Genomic DNA, 14,654 nt, shown 5'->3' with positions numbered 1-14,654 from the left:
CCTTCGTTTTAAAGGTAAGAGCGACTGACGAGACCACTTCAACAACCCAATTACTTGACACCGATGAAAGTGTTATCTTCCAACTGTCTTTTCGGCTGTCCATTTTGAGAAGAGTAAGCGACGAAGGGATGCTCGGGACTCAATGAGTGAAAAAGCAACATGGGGAGCGCGTAGAGACGGGTGAGAGGTGCCCAAGTCTCTCTATTGTATCCAGATCAATCGCATCGATAAAACCTTTGCGTCGCGCATCTGAATATCGGAGGGAAGATCACAGGGGGATGCCTCGTTCGCAGTTAATTAATAGAACTGAAGGTAGTATATTTAACGTAAGGCCGATGATACATCAATTTCATTATTTGCGTCTAACTGCGTCTTGCGGAAATGCTCGGATTTTTCAAGAAAAGGATTTTCTTTTGAATTTTCTGCATCGAATAAAATTCATTAAAAATAGGCAATATGCAAGAGCCGACCAGAAAGTAACTTACGTTTTGGCCTATCGTGGCGGTGGGTAGGTGAGAAACATCTTGGTGTTTAAATATCCCTGATTTCAGTATGCATCCTGCTGTTGTAGTTAGTGTGTGTGCAGACTGGGCTTCTTCTTCTCCTTTGCTCACATGTCACGAAATGTTAAAATGTGCACCGCGATAGAAAATCCGGTGAGTTGTCAGTATATGTGTAGTAATTTTAATGGCGGATGCCTATATTTAGTGAACATTTTTGATGCAAACTGATAAAATAAACTGCGTCACCGCAAGATAGACTGAATGTATTCAAAATTTGTGCTTCCCGTGAGTTTTATTTATTCATGATTTTTGTCTGACTCTACGCTAAAAATACTAGCCTGATGCTTGAATAATCAAAATAATAAATAATTCAGGTTTCACTGACACCGAAATCAGATTTCTACACTTCATAACTAACCCTGAAACCATTCAATATTAATTTTTTGCAATTTAGATTATTTTTTAATAAGGGTTGCCCATTATCACCGTTGCTGTTCAACCTGTATGCAGAGGAAATGATTAAAGAGGCATGGGAAGAACTCGAGGTAGGAATGAAAGTGGGCGGGGAATTCGTAAAATCAGTTAGGTTTGCTGATGACCAAGCCTTAGTTTGTCAGTCAGCCAAGGGGCTGCAAGCATTGCTGAGTGAATTGGAAATTCAGTGCGCCAGGTATGGGATGAGAATCAATATTAAGAAAACAAAGGTTATGCGATTTTCTAGGAAGAAAAAGACCAAGCTTAACATTAAAATAGGAGGGCAAAAACTAGAGCAGGTAGAGCAGTTTAAGTATCTCGGTAGTGTTTTTGGACCAACACGGTCAAAGTAGTAGGGACGTAAGGAGAAGAATTGCGCTAGGCAAAGAGGCTTTCACAAGGAGGAGGGAGTTGATGACGGGGACTCTGAGTAAGGATGTTAAGAAAAGACTCGTAAAAACTTTGATATGGAGCGTAGCTATGTACGGCGCGGAAGCGTGGTCATTGCAGCAGGAGGATAGACGTAGACTGGAGGCTTTTGAAATGTAGGTGTGGAGAAGAATGGAGAAGGTGAAATGGACTGAGAAGAAAACAAATAAGGAAGTGCTTGGTATGGTGGGCGAAGAGAGGGGTTTGTTGGGAGAAATCCTATGGAGGCAGGAAAAGTGGATGAAGGGGTTGTTGACCGGCAGGGGGATGTTGAAGACTGTGATAGAGGGTAGAATGTTGGGCAAACGAGGAAAGGGAAGGAGCAGGATAGGGATGTTGGACGGGATGAAGGGAGGTAGAAAGTACTCAGAGATGAAGAGGGACCTGATACAGAGTAGGATGATGGATTTTGTGTTTTGTTAGGAGTAATAAAATATTTGTTTGGTAGTTGTGTCCATCCAAAAACCTACCTTAAACGGTAGATTACCTTAAAAAAAAAATCTTAATCCTCAGGCTTCCGCGACGTCTCTCTGATGAATCCACAATGCTTCCGGGGAATCACCGTCGCGTAGGTGAATGGTCCATCCACTCACCCACGTGACGGCAAATCCCGAAAGCAGCATGCATACCTGGCGAGAAAAATCATGATAATGTTGACTTTGGTCTGAAGAATATAATTTCATTGCGTCTAAACTCCTAGTACGAGGGTAGTTCAGGGCAAAAGTAAAAAGAGAAATCTGGAATACCTTAAACATACAAAACGAAATTGTTGCTTGCATAGCGGAAAAGCACGCGCAGTTAATTTGTATAAATTATTGTAATAACTTGAGTTTGCAATTTCATTTCTTGGAAAATGAAAACCAGAAGGCAATCAAGTTAAAAATTGTCTTGGAAGCCCTAACCACACCGCCCCATCACTAAAGTGGTGAGTTATAGTGAGAAGCATTATAATACGTAGGGCTATGATTGCGAAATCTTCCAAACATGCCAATAATAGTTAATGGGCACTAAAATTCAAACGCTACCATCCGCGCTACCTTTTCCCTGAACTAAAAAGTACCAGATGTAACCCCTTCGATGGACGCGCAAGCAGCAAACACTTAATTTTGATAATTTGAAACTCTTACAAACACTCATGTGGAAAGATAAACCCCCAATAGATATGAATCGTCACATTCTTGATAATAATATATTGTACTTCTTTGGAATGAAAAAATTAAAATAAATACGATTTACATTCGTCTAAATGAACGAAAGGGAGCCTTTTCGATGATCCGAAAAATAAACGTCGTGAACGACTCTTTGGAGAGCCGAGAGCTCCCATGATTGATTCATGTTACGTACTAAATGGTAGACCAAAGAAAATACTCAGAGCACCACAAGCCAGACTTTCAAGAACTTCCGTTGATGAATGTCGGCAGATCTAGAATTAGTGTAATGACGCTTAGCAAATGATAAAGATGTTCCATTTATTTAGTTGTGACGGCAAATACGTTTAATTGGAGAAGATAAAAAAATTGAAGGATAATTTTGATCCCCAAAAATTGAGGAATGATTCTCACCTGGCATACAATAGAAGTAATCTGTACAAAGTCTATTCATGATAGAAAAATTTACTGACGCATGTGTCAAGGTTTACGTTAAACATAACAAATGTTATACAATTTTGCGTAATGCTACACACCAAACCTGTCATCCGGAGCAAATGTCACAGCTATGCATATGATGACTATGAGGGTGGGGGTAGACCAGAGGTAGTAGCGTGCCTGCCTATTAAGCCGAAGGTTCCCGAACTCCCGTAATCAGCGAAAAATTTTCAGCTCAGAAAAAGTTTGCTAATAGTTTTCCGGAACGAGGCGACAACACATTAACAGAAAAAATAAAATAATGGTATTTCGGTACGAGGCAACGACAAAAATAAGCTGCTATTAAAAAGCTACCTCGGAACCCATGGCGAAAGGCAGCAGTTTCACCATGAGGCATTGGTTACGCAGACCGACTGGATCGGCCCGGCATCAGCTGCCACAGTTGCGGGCGAGAGTGAACTTCACGGTATCGACCGCCATGCTGCGGTGTGGCAGGCAACGGGAAACCACCACACATTATTCTCCCTAGAATATGCAGCCTTGTATTCAAATGGAGGAGAATATAGTAACTGCACGAAGTAAATCCTAGGATTGAAATACTGATGATGGTGAATATGTGGAGTCTTTTTGTTGAGCTAATTTTCTAAGGGATATGGAAAAATATGGCAAGGGCAAAAATTAATTTTTAATGAAAAATTCTGGAATAATAATTCAAAGTGGCTAATTGGTCCTAAAAGTTTTGAAATAAATCTGATAAAATAAGATCTGAAGTTCTACTTCGTGATATAACTGATTTTTATAGCGTTCTACATTCAAAGCAAAGACTTTTCGTGTAAATCAATTTATTGCAAAAAACTTAGAAGCTCGCATTACGGAAAAATACATCTATGCTCCGACTCTCCTGAGTGAGGTAGGGGGCGTTAAAAATATCAGACTTTGATCCAATTCTTTCCATTAATGCAGCCTGGTGAATACTTTTTCAAAACGTTCCAATGGAAATCGCTTTCACAGAGCATGCCATATGCAAACGCCAGTGAATCGTGAGCTTCACTAATCAACTTCCAATAATATGCCTCTAAAATTGTTCATTCATTATTTTCCTATATAAAATAATATAAAATATTATGGAATATATGCTTCAAAATCACCCGTAATCGTCAGATAACACACGAAAGGGTCTTCGGTTTAACACATGCTGAAACCTCTGGTTAGGCATTGAAAATCATATTTTTATAACACGATTAGATATTTTTTTGCCGTTTAATTTCAATTCATTCATGCCGCCTAAATTATTATTTTATCTCAGGTATCATGGCACTATCGCATTTTATACATGAATTTCTGCATTTTATATATGCTTAATCATAAGTTTTTGCGGGCGTCAGACATCAAAGGATTGAAATTCCATTGCGTCCGAATCTATGCATTCGTCGAAACAATATGTTCTAAAACCACACAGATAGTCCAAAAGGTCATTGCACAGATAGTCCAAAAGGCAAAAGGTCCCTTAGCGAGCTCCTTAATGTACAAAATCAAATTACTAAATAGTGGGATGGTCATATTTTTATAAAGTGTATTTAATCTCTTGATTATGGCGCTAGAGGGAACATATTAACAACTGGAGAGTGCAAAACCCCTGGTCCAAACGTCTAACCACAATGACTGGATACGTCGATGGGTCATTCTCCGTGACCTCTGCCCTTTGTGCGGGAAAATGCCCAGGTAAACAACTCAGTGTTGAAATTTGAAGGGTGATTCCCTGGCTGGAGGGTCTTCCACCTGGATTTTAACTCGCGGTATTCCCACCGCCACACACCCCTGCGGCGGCTTGAGGGGTTTTATCACGTTTATTGATACGTGATCCCGTCCCACGCTACGACAGCGATGCGTTGGAGAGACTCCTCCATTGCGGTTGAGTATTCTTCTCAATCAGTCCTACTATTTATTATTTAGTAGTATAGAGATGCCTTTCTCGTTGCGTTCGAAAACTCTTGACGACTAGACATAAATTCGAACATAAATCCACTTGATAGTAGCCATGTTTTCCATTTTACGCTATCGATGCCCTAACAACTCAATTCGTTTTCATCAGAAATTGTTTGCGATATTTGTAAAAGTAAAGGATAATTTTTTTGATAGAAACAATCGTCCACATTCATTATTTATGTATGAGTTTTGTAAAATTTCCTTCCTGTCTGTCAGCAGTTTTTTCACAAGTTAACTTTTACTATTCGCCAAATAGAAAGTGTAAACTCAATTAAGTACCTAGGCGTTAACCTCCCGCTCAAGACCCCTCTTTGGTAAAACATACGAAGAAAAATGTTATCTTTCGCTAGAATTGTAAAATGTTGTTATGATAAACTTAGTTGTAGTGTATCAAAGTTATTAGAGCAGCTAGGCTCGGAATCATTCACCGAGCGAAAGTTAAATTACAGATTAAATCTCTCGCATAAATTAGAAGGAAGTCTCTCTAGCAGTGGTGTGAAATTGTATTATTACCCTATTCGCACTACGGTAGGAGAGATTATGTCAATAAATTCGAGAGATCAGGTGTAGAACAGATATATTTAAGATATCATTTTCTCCACGAGCGATAAGGCATCAGAATAATATTACCCGAATGCGCCAGGGGAAATTATTTGGGCAAAAATTAGTCTGGGGTGTAATTATCACCCCATGCCACACACCCTGGCGGGGACTTACGGGGTATTATATACATAAATTAATTAATGAATTAAAGAAAAAGATTGGGAAACTAGATTTCCTATTGAGAGAGACATTAGAAATCTCTACCCACGAGGAACGGTGACCGCTATGCAACACAGAAAGGGCTGTTTAAATTGACTTTACCATAACATTAAAAACAGTAAATTCTAATTCATACAACGCAATGAAGAGACAAAAACGCCCTAATCTTATGAGCTTTCGTATTAATGTTAAAATGAATAAAAATATAATTAAATAAATATCGATTGATTAAAATGTCCAGAACTCCATCTACATCCACGCCATACTCCGACAGTCACCGTGAATACGTCTGGTGGTAAGTGTTAGGGAACCAACCATATACGTGAAAATTTACGTGGAAAATAGTTTATTCATCCACTTGAATACAAGTTTTATTGTATACAAAAACCCTCGTGCACATACATACTCAGGTACATCATGCGATAATGTTTGGATTTTACTAATTCATTAGCTTTAGAATTAGAGTTGATTTATTTTTTCGGACTCTTGGGTTTGATTTCGCAATGACTGTCCATATCGTGAGAGGGAAGGACGAGTACTTGTGCATCTGTCTGCAGATGTGACCGTCTCTCTCTCTCTCTCCCTTTCATTCTCTCATGTCCCCGTGGTCGAATCTACCAATATAACATGGGGCCATAATAATTCCCTCAGTGTCGCAAGGAAAATCAGGTGCCCTGTTCCTCTCTATGAAGTCTTTAAATTCTCACCTTCTCTCTAGTCGTGAATCAAGAGGCAGGCTCCTAGTTCAAATATTACAGCATGCCCGCCAGGCTTAGTGGTTTCCTCAAGATTTTTAACGAATCCAGAGCATTTCCTCTGAACTTAATCTGGTTCTTAGGATCAACTCTTTCTCCCGTGGATCCCTCGTACTCGCGGAGTACAAGGTCTGTTCAAAATGAATCGCGAATTTTGAATTTTCACTGGTTATATACCTTTGATTTTCGATTTTTTGTGGCGTTATGTTGGTACTTATGTCTCTCCCTTATGCCGAAAAGTTCGGCCATTTGGAATTTTCAGTTAATTGGCTTGTCTTCGATTTCTACTTGTTCCAAAATGTGGATCAAAGAATCTGTATCAAATTTTGCGTAAAAACGAAATAAAGTACGTGGACGCATTCCAAATGTTGACTGTGGCATATAAAGAAGCTACCTTGGACCGAAGCAACGTTTATCGGTGGTACAAAATGTTTTCAGAGGGCCGAGAAGATGTGAACGACGAAGAGCGTGCCGGACTCCCGAGCACGTCAACAACAGATGGAAACATTGATGAAGTGAAGAAAATGGTATTAGCCAATCGTCGAATCACCGTTAGAGAAGTTTCTGAAGACCTAAGCATATCGATTGGCTCGTGCGATTCCCGTGCCATAAATGCTCAATTTCGACCAAAAACAGCAACGCATTAACATTGCTAATGAGGTGTTAAGCGACGACCCAAATTGGCTCCAGAGGGTCGTAACTGGTGATGAATCATGGGTTTACGGTCATGACGAGGAAATTAAAGCTCAATCATCCCATTTGAAGCTGCAATACGAGCTTGGACGGAAAAAGGCGCGCAAAGTTCGGTCAAATGTGAAGTGTTGTTTACGGCTTTCTTCGATTGCAGGGGCTTGGTGCATCATGAGTTCTTGCCACAGGGTGGAACGGTAAATAAGGAATATTACCTGCAAGTTATATGCAATTTGCAAGAAGCTAGACGCCACAAACGCGATTTTTTGCCAAAAGCAGCACGCTAATGATGCCGCAGCCACCGTATTCCCCAGATCTGGGAAGTGACTTTTTGCCCCCCAGTGACTTTTTCTTGCCCCAGAAACTAAAGAGGCCCATGAAAGGACGACGCTACGCTACGATTGACGAGATAAATACTGCATCGGTGGAGGAGCTGAACAAGATCACAAAACATGATTTTTTGAAGTGCTTCGAGGATTGAAAAAAAACGTTGGCACAATTGTATTATATCTAATGGGGATTACTTTGAAGGGGAAAAAAAAGATATTCATGAATAAATATATAATTAAAAAAAACATAAAAGTCGCGATAATTTTTGAACAGACCTCGTACATGATAGCCAGAATATAAGTTCGAGTCTTGTGCATCGCATGAACTATCGTGAATTTTGTTTAAAAAAACTCGCAAATAAAATGGCCACAATAAGCAATTTTCTCGCTCTTCTCGGGTGACCAGTTTCCCTTGCATGAAGTTTCATCATTAGTTTTTCATCGGAATCAACCCGCCCTCCCTCTCTCTCTCTCTCTCATGGGAGCGATATTTGTTCATCATTCAACTATATCGGAGCGCTGCATTTATCCTGACCAATCCTGGCATTTGCGGGCACGTGTTTTCATCCCTCGAGCTATTGCGAATGACCTTTCACTTAGAAGTCCATGCACCGAGTGACCATCACCATTTCTCTCATGAACTGTCGAGTTGCTACAACAATTGGATATTGTTTTTTGAAGAACAGAGCAGCTTTCCACTTTTACCTATCGTAGGGCGACACCGGTTCCGCTGCTCTTGCAGGCCTTGCTGAAACGTGCGTTGTTAAAATCATCGCATTCGGATAATTCACAAAGGTGACCTCATGGATTATCATAATTGGAATCATGTTAAAACATTTAACTGTTTTCACGAATCAGTAGAAGCTGCTAACCGTGTAAAATAGGTCTAAGAGGACGCCCAGTGCCTTGGAAATGCAAGCGTGTGCGTAATTTGACGCAGAGGATCATCACGCAGATGGCGACTAAACAGAATCTTTGTTCAAAAAGACATGTCTCTTTTGAATAACGATTCTCATAACATATCTCATTATTTAGTTTATTTATGACGAGGCATTATTTAAGGTGCGGAGAACTTTCATGACGTTTTATGAACGTTTATTATGATTGGTGGACAATATACGCACTGTGCTAATTCCTGTTTGTCTATGGGCGACACGAGCTCTACGTTTGAATCCCATCTTGGGAGCAGGTCTTGTCGTTTTACGGGAATTGCTTATTTTGTCTTGGCCTGCAACCCTGGCCATTGCTTATTCTGGCTTGGCCTGAAAAAAAGTTTCATATCTTTACTTTCCTTTTAGGGCTGAATTAATGGCTCATATTAGGCGACTTACTTCATAATGAGATGATATATTTCGTGAAACCGTTTCTGATCTTCTCTGACCAATAGTTTTGATGTTACGCGGCTCATGGACGTGCATTTGGGATTTTTTCGCGCGTTAAGAGTGGCGGCGCAGGTACCCTAAAATTTTAATTATCGATATAAAGCAATGGAGCAAGGGATTATAATGGATAAAAAGGCAGACTGTTTTCTATTCCTCCTGAATGAGCCTCCGTTCTCCGCGCGCCCGAGCACTTCCAGCTTCCTTGATGAAGAAGGCCTTCGCATCCGGGTAGGGCAGGGCCCATGCCCCTAGGGCACCTGCTCCCCATCACAATTCACCCAAGCACGAAGAAAACGTTTTCCATTGAAAGCGTGGGAGATATGCGAGGGCGGAGGAAGTTACTCTCCGTGAAATGTGACGATTTACCCACAAATAAATGCTCATAAACCTTAATTACACTTTTGAATATTTGTTATGAGGATGAATAAGTATATTCTGATTGTTATAATTGATTTTCTTAGTAACTGGAGAAATTAATTTAATTAGAAAGTGTTTGTTCTAACTCTTATTTAGTAAGCTTTTTCATTAATTGTTCATAAATGTATCAGTAACATTCATCAGAGGAGTAAAGGGGGGTGGTGGAAAGGGATACTGAATGGCTTCTAACCTGATGGTCGTCATAAATGAATTAGGAAGTGGAGCTGCGCGGCGGAAATCGAGTTTCGAATCGAAAGCATCTTTCAGTGTGTTTTCCTTCGTTACCCGCAATGCTGATTAAGGTTCCTTTGGATGGAGAGTTTGGGAAAAGTCAAAGTATCAAAATAATTTTTGCTGGCGTAATGATGCAAGTTTATATTCCTCAAGGGTGAATTACACCAGCGGGAAATGATGAGCATTAATTTAAATGGCATTGCTCTCGCGGTATTTTCCTGATTTAATCCCAAAAATCCAAGTTTTGCCATATTTTCCTCGTGTCGATCAGATCTAAGTTAATTCCAATTTCCAATCTAAGTTCTCCATTTTGTGGTAAATTTTACGGCTCCAAACTTTTCCTGGTGTGCCTTTCCGTCGAAATGCGATATGAGAATCAGATTGCGTACTTGCCGTGGAATAATACAATATTCCTATTACGTATTCTTCTTTTTCAACGAATATTGAAACTTGCCCGAAGTGAAGCCAGAAGTACATCTATAAGGCATATTTAAAAGAAATACTAATCTGATTTCAAAATAAAAATACATGCGCTCTCGATCCGACTCATGAGACTCACTGGTTAGAAGTCGGGAAACCCTGGAACGATCTCTGCGAAACCCCTCTTGACGTGGCTCTGTCCACTATATGACACATTATGCTTCCGTGTGGACCCCATCTCGTTTCAGGTCCAGCCCCCGCATTCTTTTCGCCTCCCTTATTCGCCCTCCCGAGGACTTCGGGGAGGATGACCTGCTGACCTGCTGATCGGGGATGATTCCACCTGGAGTCATTCCCGATTCTCCCCCTGAGGTCATCCGTTGTGATGACGCGGTATGGTGTCTTAAATCCATAATCAAATGATATGCATTTCGGTTTCCTTCTCTCTTGACAAGTTGATGAGATGGTAGGATTGAGATGAGACCAAAATAGCTCACATAACTAACTACCTCATCGCGTGCTTCCTTCATAATGCAGTCACTAGAGTCACACCAGAGTGACCACTCGTATTTCCGTTTAAAGCATTCCTTTTCGGTGATGGCTGTCCGTTTGTGCTGAGAAGTTTGCCTGAAATATTGATCAGTAATAATGCGCGTTTATGGGCGAATGGATGGGAATATAAACTAACGGAAGCATTTTAAAAAAATCCTAGGTTGAATTAATTCACAGTATAAAATGTCTCAGGGAAACACTCAGACGTTATTATGAAAGTGGATATTCCAACTTGAATGAAAAGGTTTGTTGAAATGGCTGAACAATTTTGGTCGCGAAATTTGTGAGTGCATAAGGTTTTTTTGCATAGCACAATATGGACATATCTGCGTCCGATCTCCATGTAGATGTGCATTTCCTTAACGATTTGTTTCACCTTAATGCATTAAAATTACGGAAAATTGAGTTTAGAGGGAATTATTTGATGGTTTTCATCAAATAAGCAGACGAGACATTCCGAATAAAATAAGAAAATCGAACTGAGCATTACGACTGTTTTAGACACACTTTAAATGTTCGCACATTTTAGGATCAAAACCAGGATTAGCATTAACCAGACAAGAAGGATTGAATAAACCAAATGTTCAATTGAAACCTAATTGAGAACACTCCAAATTCACCGTCGTTTACATAATAAGGTCAGGTCTTTGTACCGCCGCCCACTAACACACCCGTGTCGAAGCGCATGGCATAACGTAGGTCGAAATTGTGTTAAAAATGTACACCATATACTTATTATTGGAATGTATTGCTGAGTTTCTTCACTTCTACCGTTTGGTTTAATATTTCGCGTTCAAGATTTAGCTCAAATGTTTGATATTTACAAGAAAACACGAATACCTAGAGATTTGAATCAAATTCTAATAGCTAAAGATTCAGCAATAATCCGAAGTCGCGTCGAAATACCAAAAATGAAAAGAAAAAGCGATCAAAAATCCTACCGTACTGTAATGCTACTCTTATAAAAAAACCTGTTTTTTTCTGTTTATGCAAATTTTTTCCGCTCGTTCGACGAATGGCACAAAATAATCCGCCAGTCGACTCTCGCAATCATATTTGACTCTCATCAGTTCCCTTCCACCCTCCTAAATACCAGCTTCAATTATTTGCACCATATTTTTCGAATTTTTCCATTTTCGCATTACGAGAGTATTTCCTTGAGTAGTCAGACTTAGGGACAATTTTCCAATGGATTTCAAGTTCCATAGCGGGCATCTTGCGTAAACGCGAACGTGCACACGCACACACACACACGCACACACATGCACAAACACGCACAAACAAACACACACACACAAACACACACACACACAAACTCACACACACACACACACACAAACTCACACACACATACACACACAAACACACACACACAAACACAAACACACACACACACACAAACAAACACACACACAAACAAGCACACACACACACACAAACTCACACACACATACACACACAAACACACACACACACAAACACACACACAAACACACACACAAACACACACACAAACATACACACAAACATACACACAAACACACAAACACACACACACACACACACACACACAAACAAGCACACACACAAACACACACACAAACACACACACAAACAAACAAACACACACACAAACACACACACAAACAAACAAACACACACACAAACACACACACAAACATACACACAAACACACAAACACACACACACAAACACACACACAAACATACACACAAACACACAAACACACACACACACATAGTTATGGTTTTCCAGGAAGATCTGGTACCCGAAAAATGACATAGCCTAGGTGGAGCTGCAGGTGCCCAGAGACTTGCCCGGGAAACAAACCCAGCACCCTCCGGTAAGTAGTCCAACGCGCTACCCCCTGAACTACCGCGAGCCACATACACACGCATATTATGTATACATATATATGTATAAACACAGGTGTAGATTTTTAAAGCACAAAGAAAGGACACTCACATATGTAGTTTTGACGTATCGTCAAAACTACATATGTTGTCAGACAAAACGTCATTAGAATTGAATGATTCTTTTGACGACGGTCGAGCCGTCGAAACGTCTAAACTGCATATGGGAGTGTCCTTTCTTTGTGTTTCTATGTTTTAAAAATCTACACGTGTTATTCTGTGCTTGGGCGTCGCCGAAGAGCGTTCCATGTCGAAGAAATGTATACATATTATTATTATTATTAGGTAATATACCGATTAAGGTAGGATTTTGGATGGACATAGCTACCAACTAAATATTTAATGTGTGACCCCTAGCTAAACACAACATCCTACTCTACATCAGGTCCCTCTTCATCTCTGAGGACTTTCTTCCTCCCTTCATCCCGTCCAACATCCATGTCCGTTTCCTTCCCTTTTCTCGTTTGCCTAACATTCTCCCCTCTATTACAGTTTCAACATCCCACTGCCGGTCAACACCCCCTTCATCCACTTTTCCTGCCTGCATAGGATTGCTCCCAACAAACCCCTCTCTTCGCCCACCATACCAAGTACTTCTTCACCTGCTTCACCTTCTCGGTCCATTTCACCTTCTCCATTATTCTCAAAACCCACATGTCAAAAGCCTCCAGTCTACGTCTATCCTCCTGCTTCAATGACCACGTTTCCGCATCCTTCAATGACCACGTTGCGTCCCTACTACTTTGACCGTGTTGCTCCGAAACACTTCCGAGATACGTAAACTGTTCTACCTGCTCTAGTTTTTGCCCTCCTATTTTAATGTATAGCTTGGCCTTTTTCTTTCTAGAGAATCGCATAACCTTTGTTTTATTAATATTGATTTTCATCTCATACCTGTCGCACTGAATTTCGAATTCCTCAGAAATACTTGCAGCCCCTTAGCTGATTGACAAACTAAAGCTTGGTCGTCAGTAAACCTAGCTGATTTTACGAATTCCCCGCCCACTTTCATTCCTACCTCCAGTTCTTCCCATGCCTCTTTAATCATTTCCTCTGCATACAGGTTGAACAGCAATAATGACAATGGACAACCCTGCCTTACATCTCTTCCTAACACTGCCCATCCGGACTCCGCGTCCCCCAGTCGAGCCTGAGTGGTCTGAGATATTTAAAGGTTGCGGATTAGCCTCCTCTTCCTCCAATCTATTCCTATTTTCTTCAATATAATCATTAGTTTTTCCCAAATCTCTCTATAAAACACTTTTTCGAAATCTACGAAACAGGCAAACACCTCCTGGCTGTATTCTATATTCCTCTTGATTAATAATCTCATTACTGCAATGGCATCACCCCTACCTCTGCTCTTCCTAAACCTAAACTGATCATCCCCTACGTAAACATTTATCCTACTCTCTATCCTTTTGTTTATTATCCTGAGAACCACTTTAGCTGCGTGGGATATCAAACTTATCGTCCTGTATTCCTCACATGATGTAGCCTTTACCTTTTTCGGAATAGGAACTAAAACTGATCTCACAAAGTCTTCCGGCCAGATTCCTTCCTCATAGATACTACGAATCAGCCCATATAGCCTCTTCCTGCCGCACTGAATTTCCAATTCACTCAGCAATACTTGCAACCCCTTGGCTGGCTGACAAACTAAAGCTTGGTCGTCAAACCCAACATCCATCCGATGATGCACCTACACTGTAACCAAAGTGGAATGGCGCAGCAGAAATTAAATAAAACTACGAAAGTCGCCGCTGAAGTATACCAGCAGGTTCTCGTGGGCCACCGCAGGTCGTGATGGCGCTAGGCATTGTCTTCTCGCCTATGTTTTAGCGTTGGCAATGGTTTCCCGCGCCGCTCCAATTGAGTGAGTGAGATCAAATTATTTGGATTAGGTAGGGGGACCGCAAAACCGGTCTCAGTGCTCTCCAAGCTGTGGAAGGGGTAGGACGTTAGTTACTGTAAACCTCTGCGCGCCGACTGAATCACGAAAAAAATGGAATCGATGATCGAGTAACGTTACGCGATTAAGTTTTGTGCTCAGCTGAAAAACTCTCATGAGGAGGCCATTAAAATGATTCGTGAGGCGAACGGGGGCTCTACTCTGCACTACTCACAAGTTTCGAGGTGGTTAAAGGCCTTTAAGCAAGGCCAGGAAGAGGTTAGCGACGAACAACACTCTGGACCTACCA

Source organism: Hetaerina americana, unplaced genomic scaffold (assembly GCF_022747635.1).
Source record: "Hetaerina americana unplaced genomic scaffold, ioHetAmer1.1.p SCAF_2, whole genome shotgun sequence".
Taxonomy (NCBI): Eukaryota; Metazoa; Arthropoda; class Insecta; order Odonata; family Calopterygidae; genus Hetaerina; species Hetaerina americana.
The sequence above is the reverse complement of the archived record's forward strand: the minus strand, read 5'-3'. Positions refer to the sequence as shown.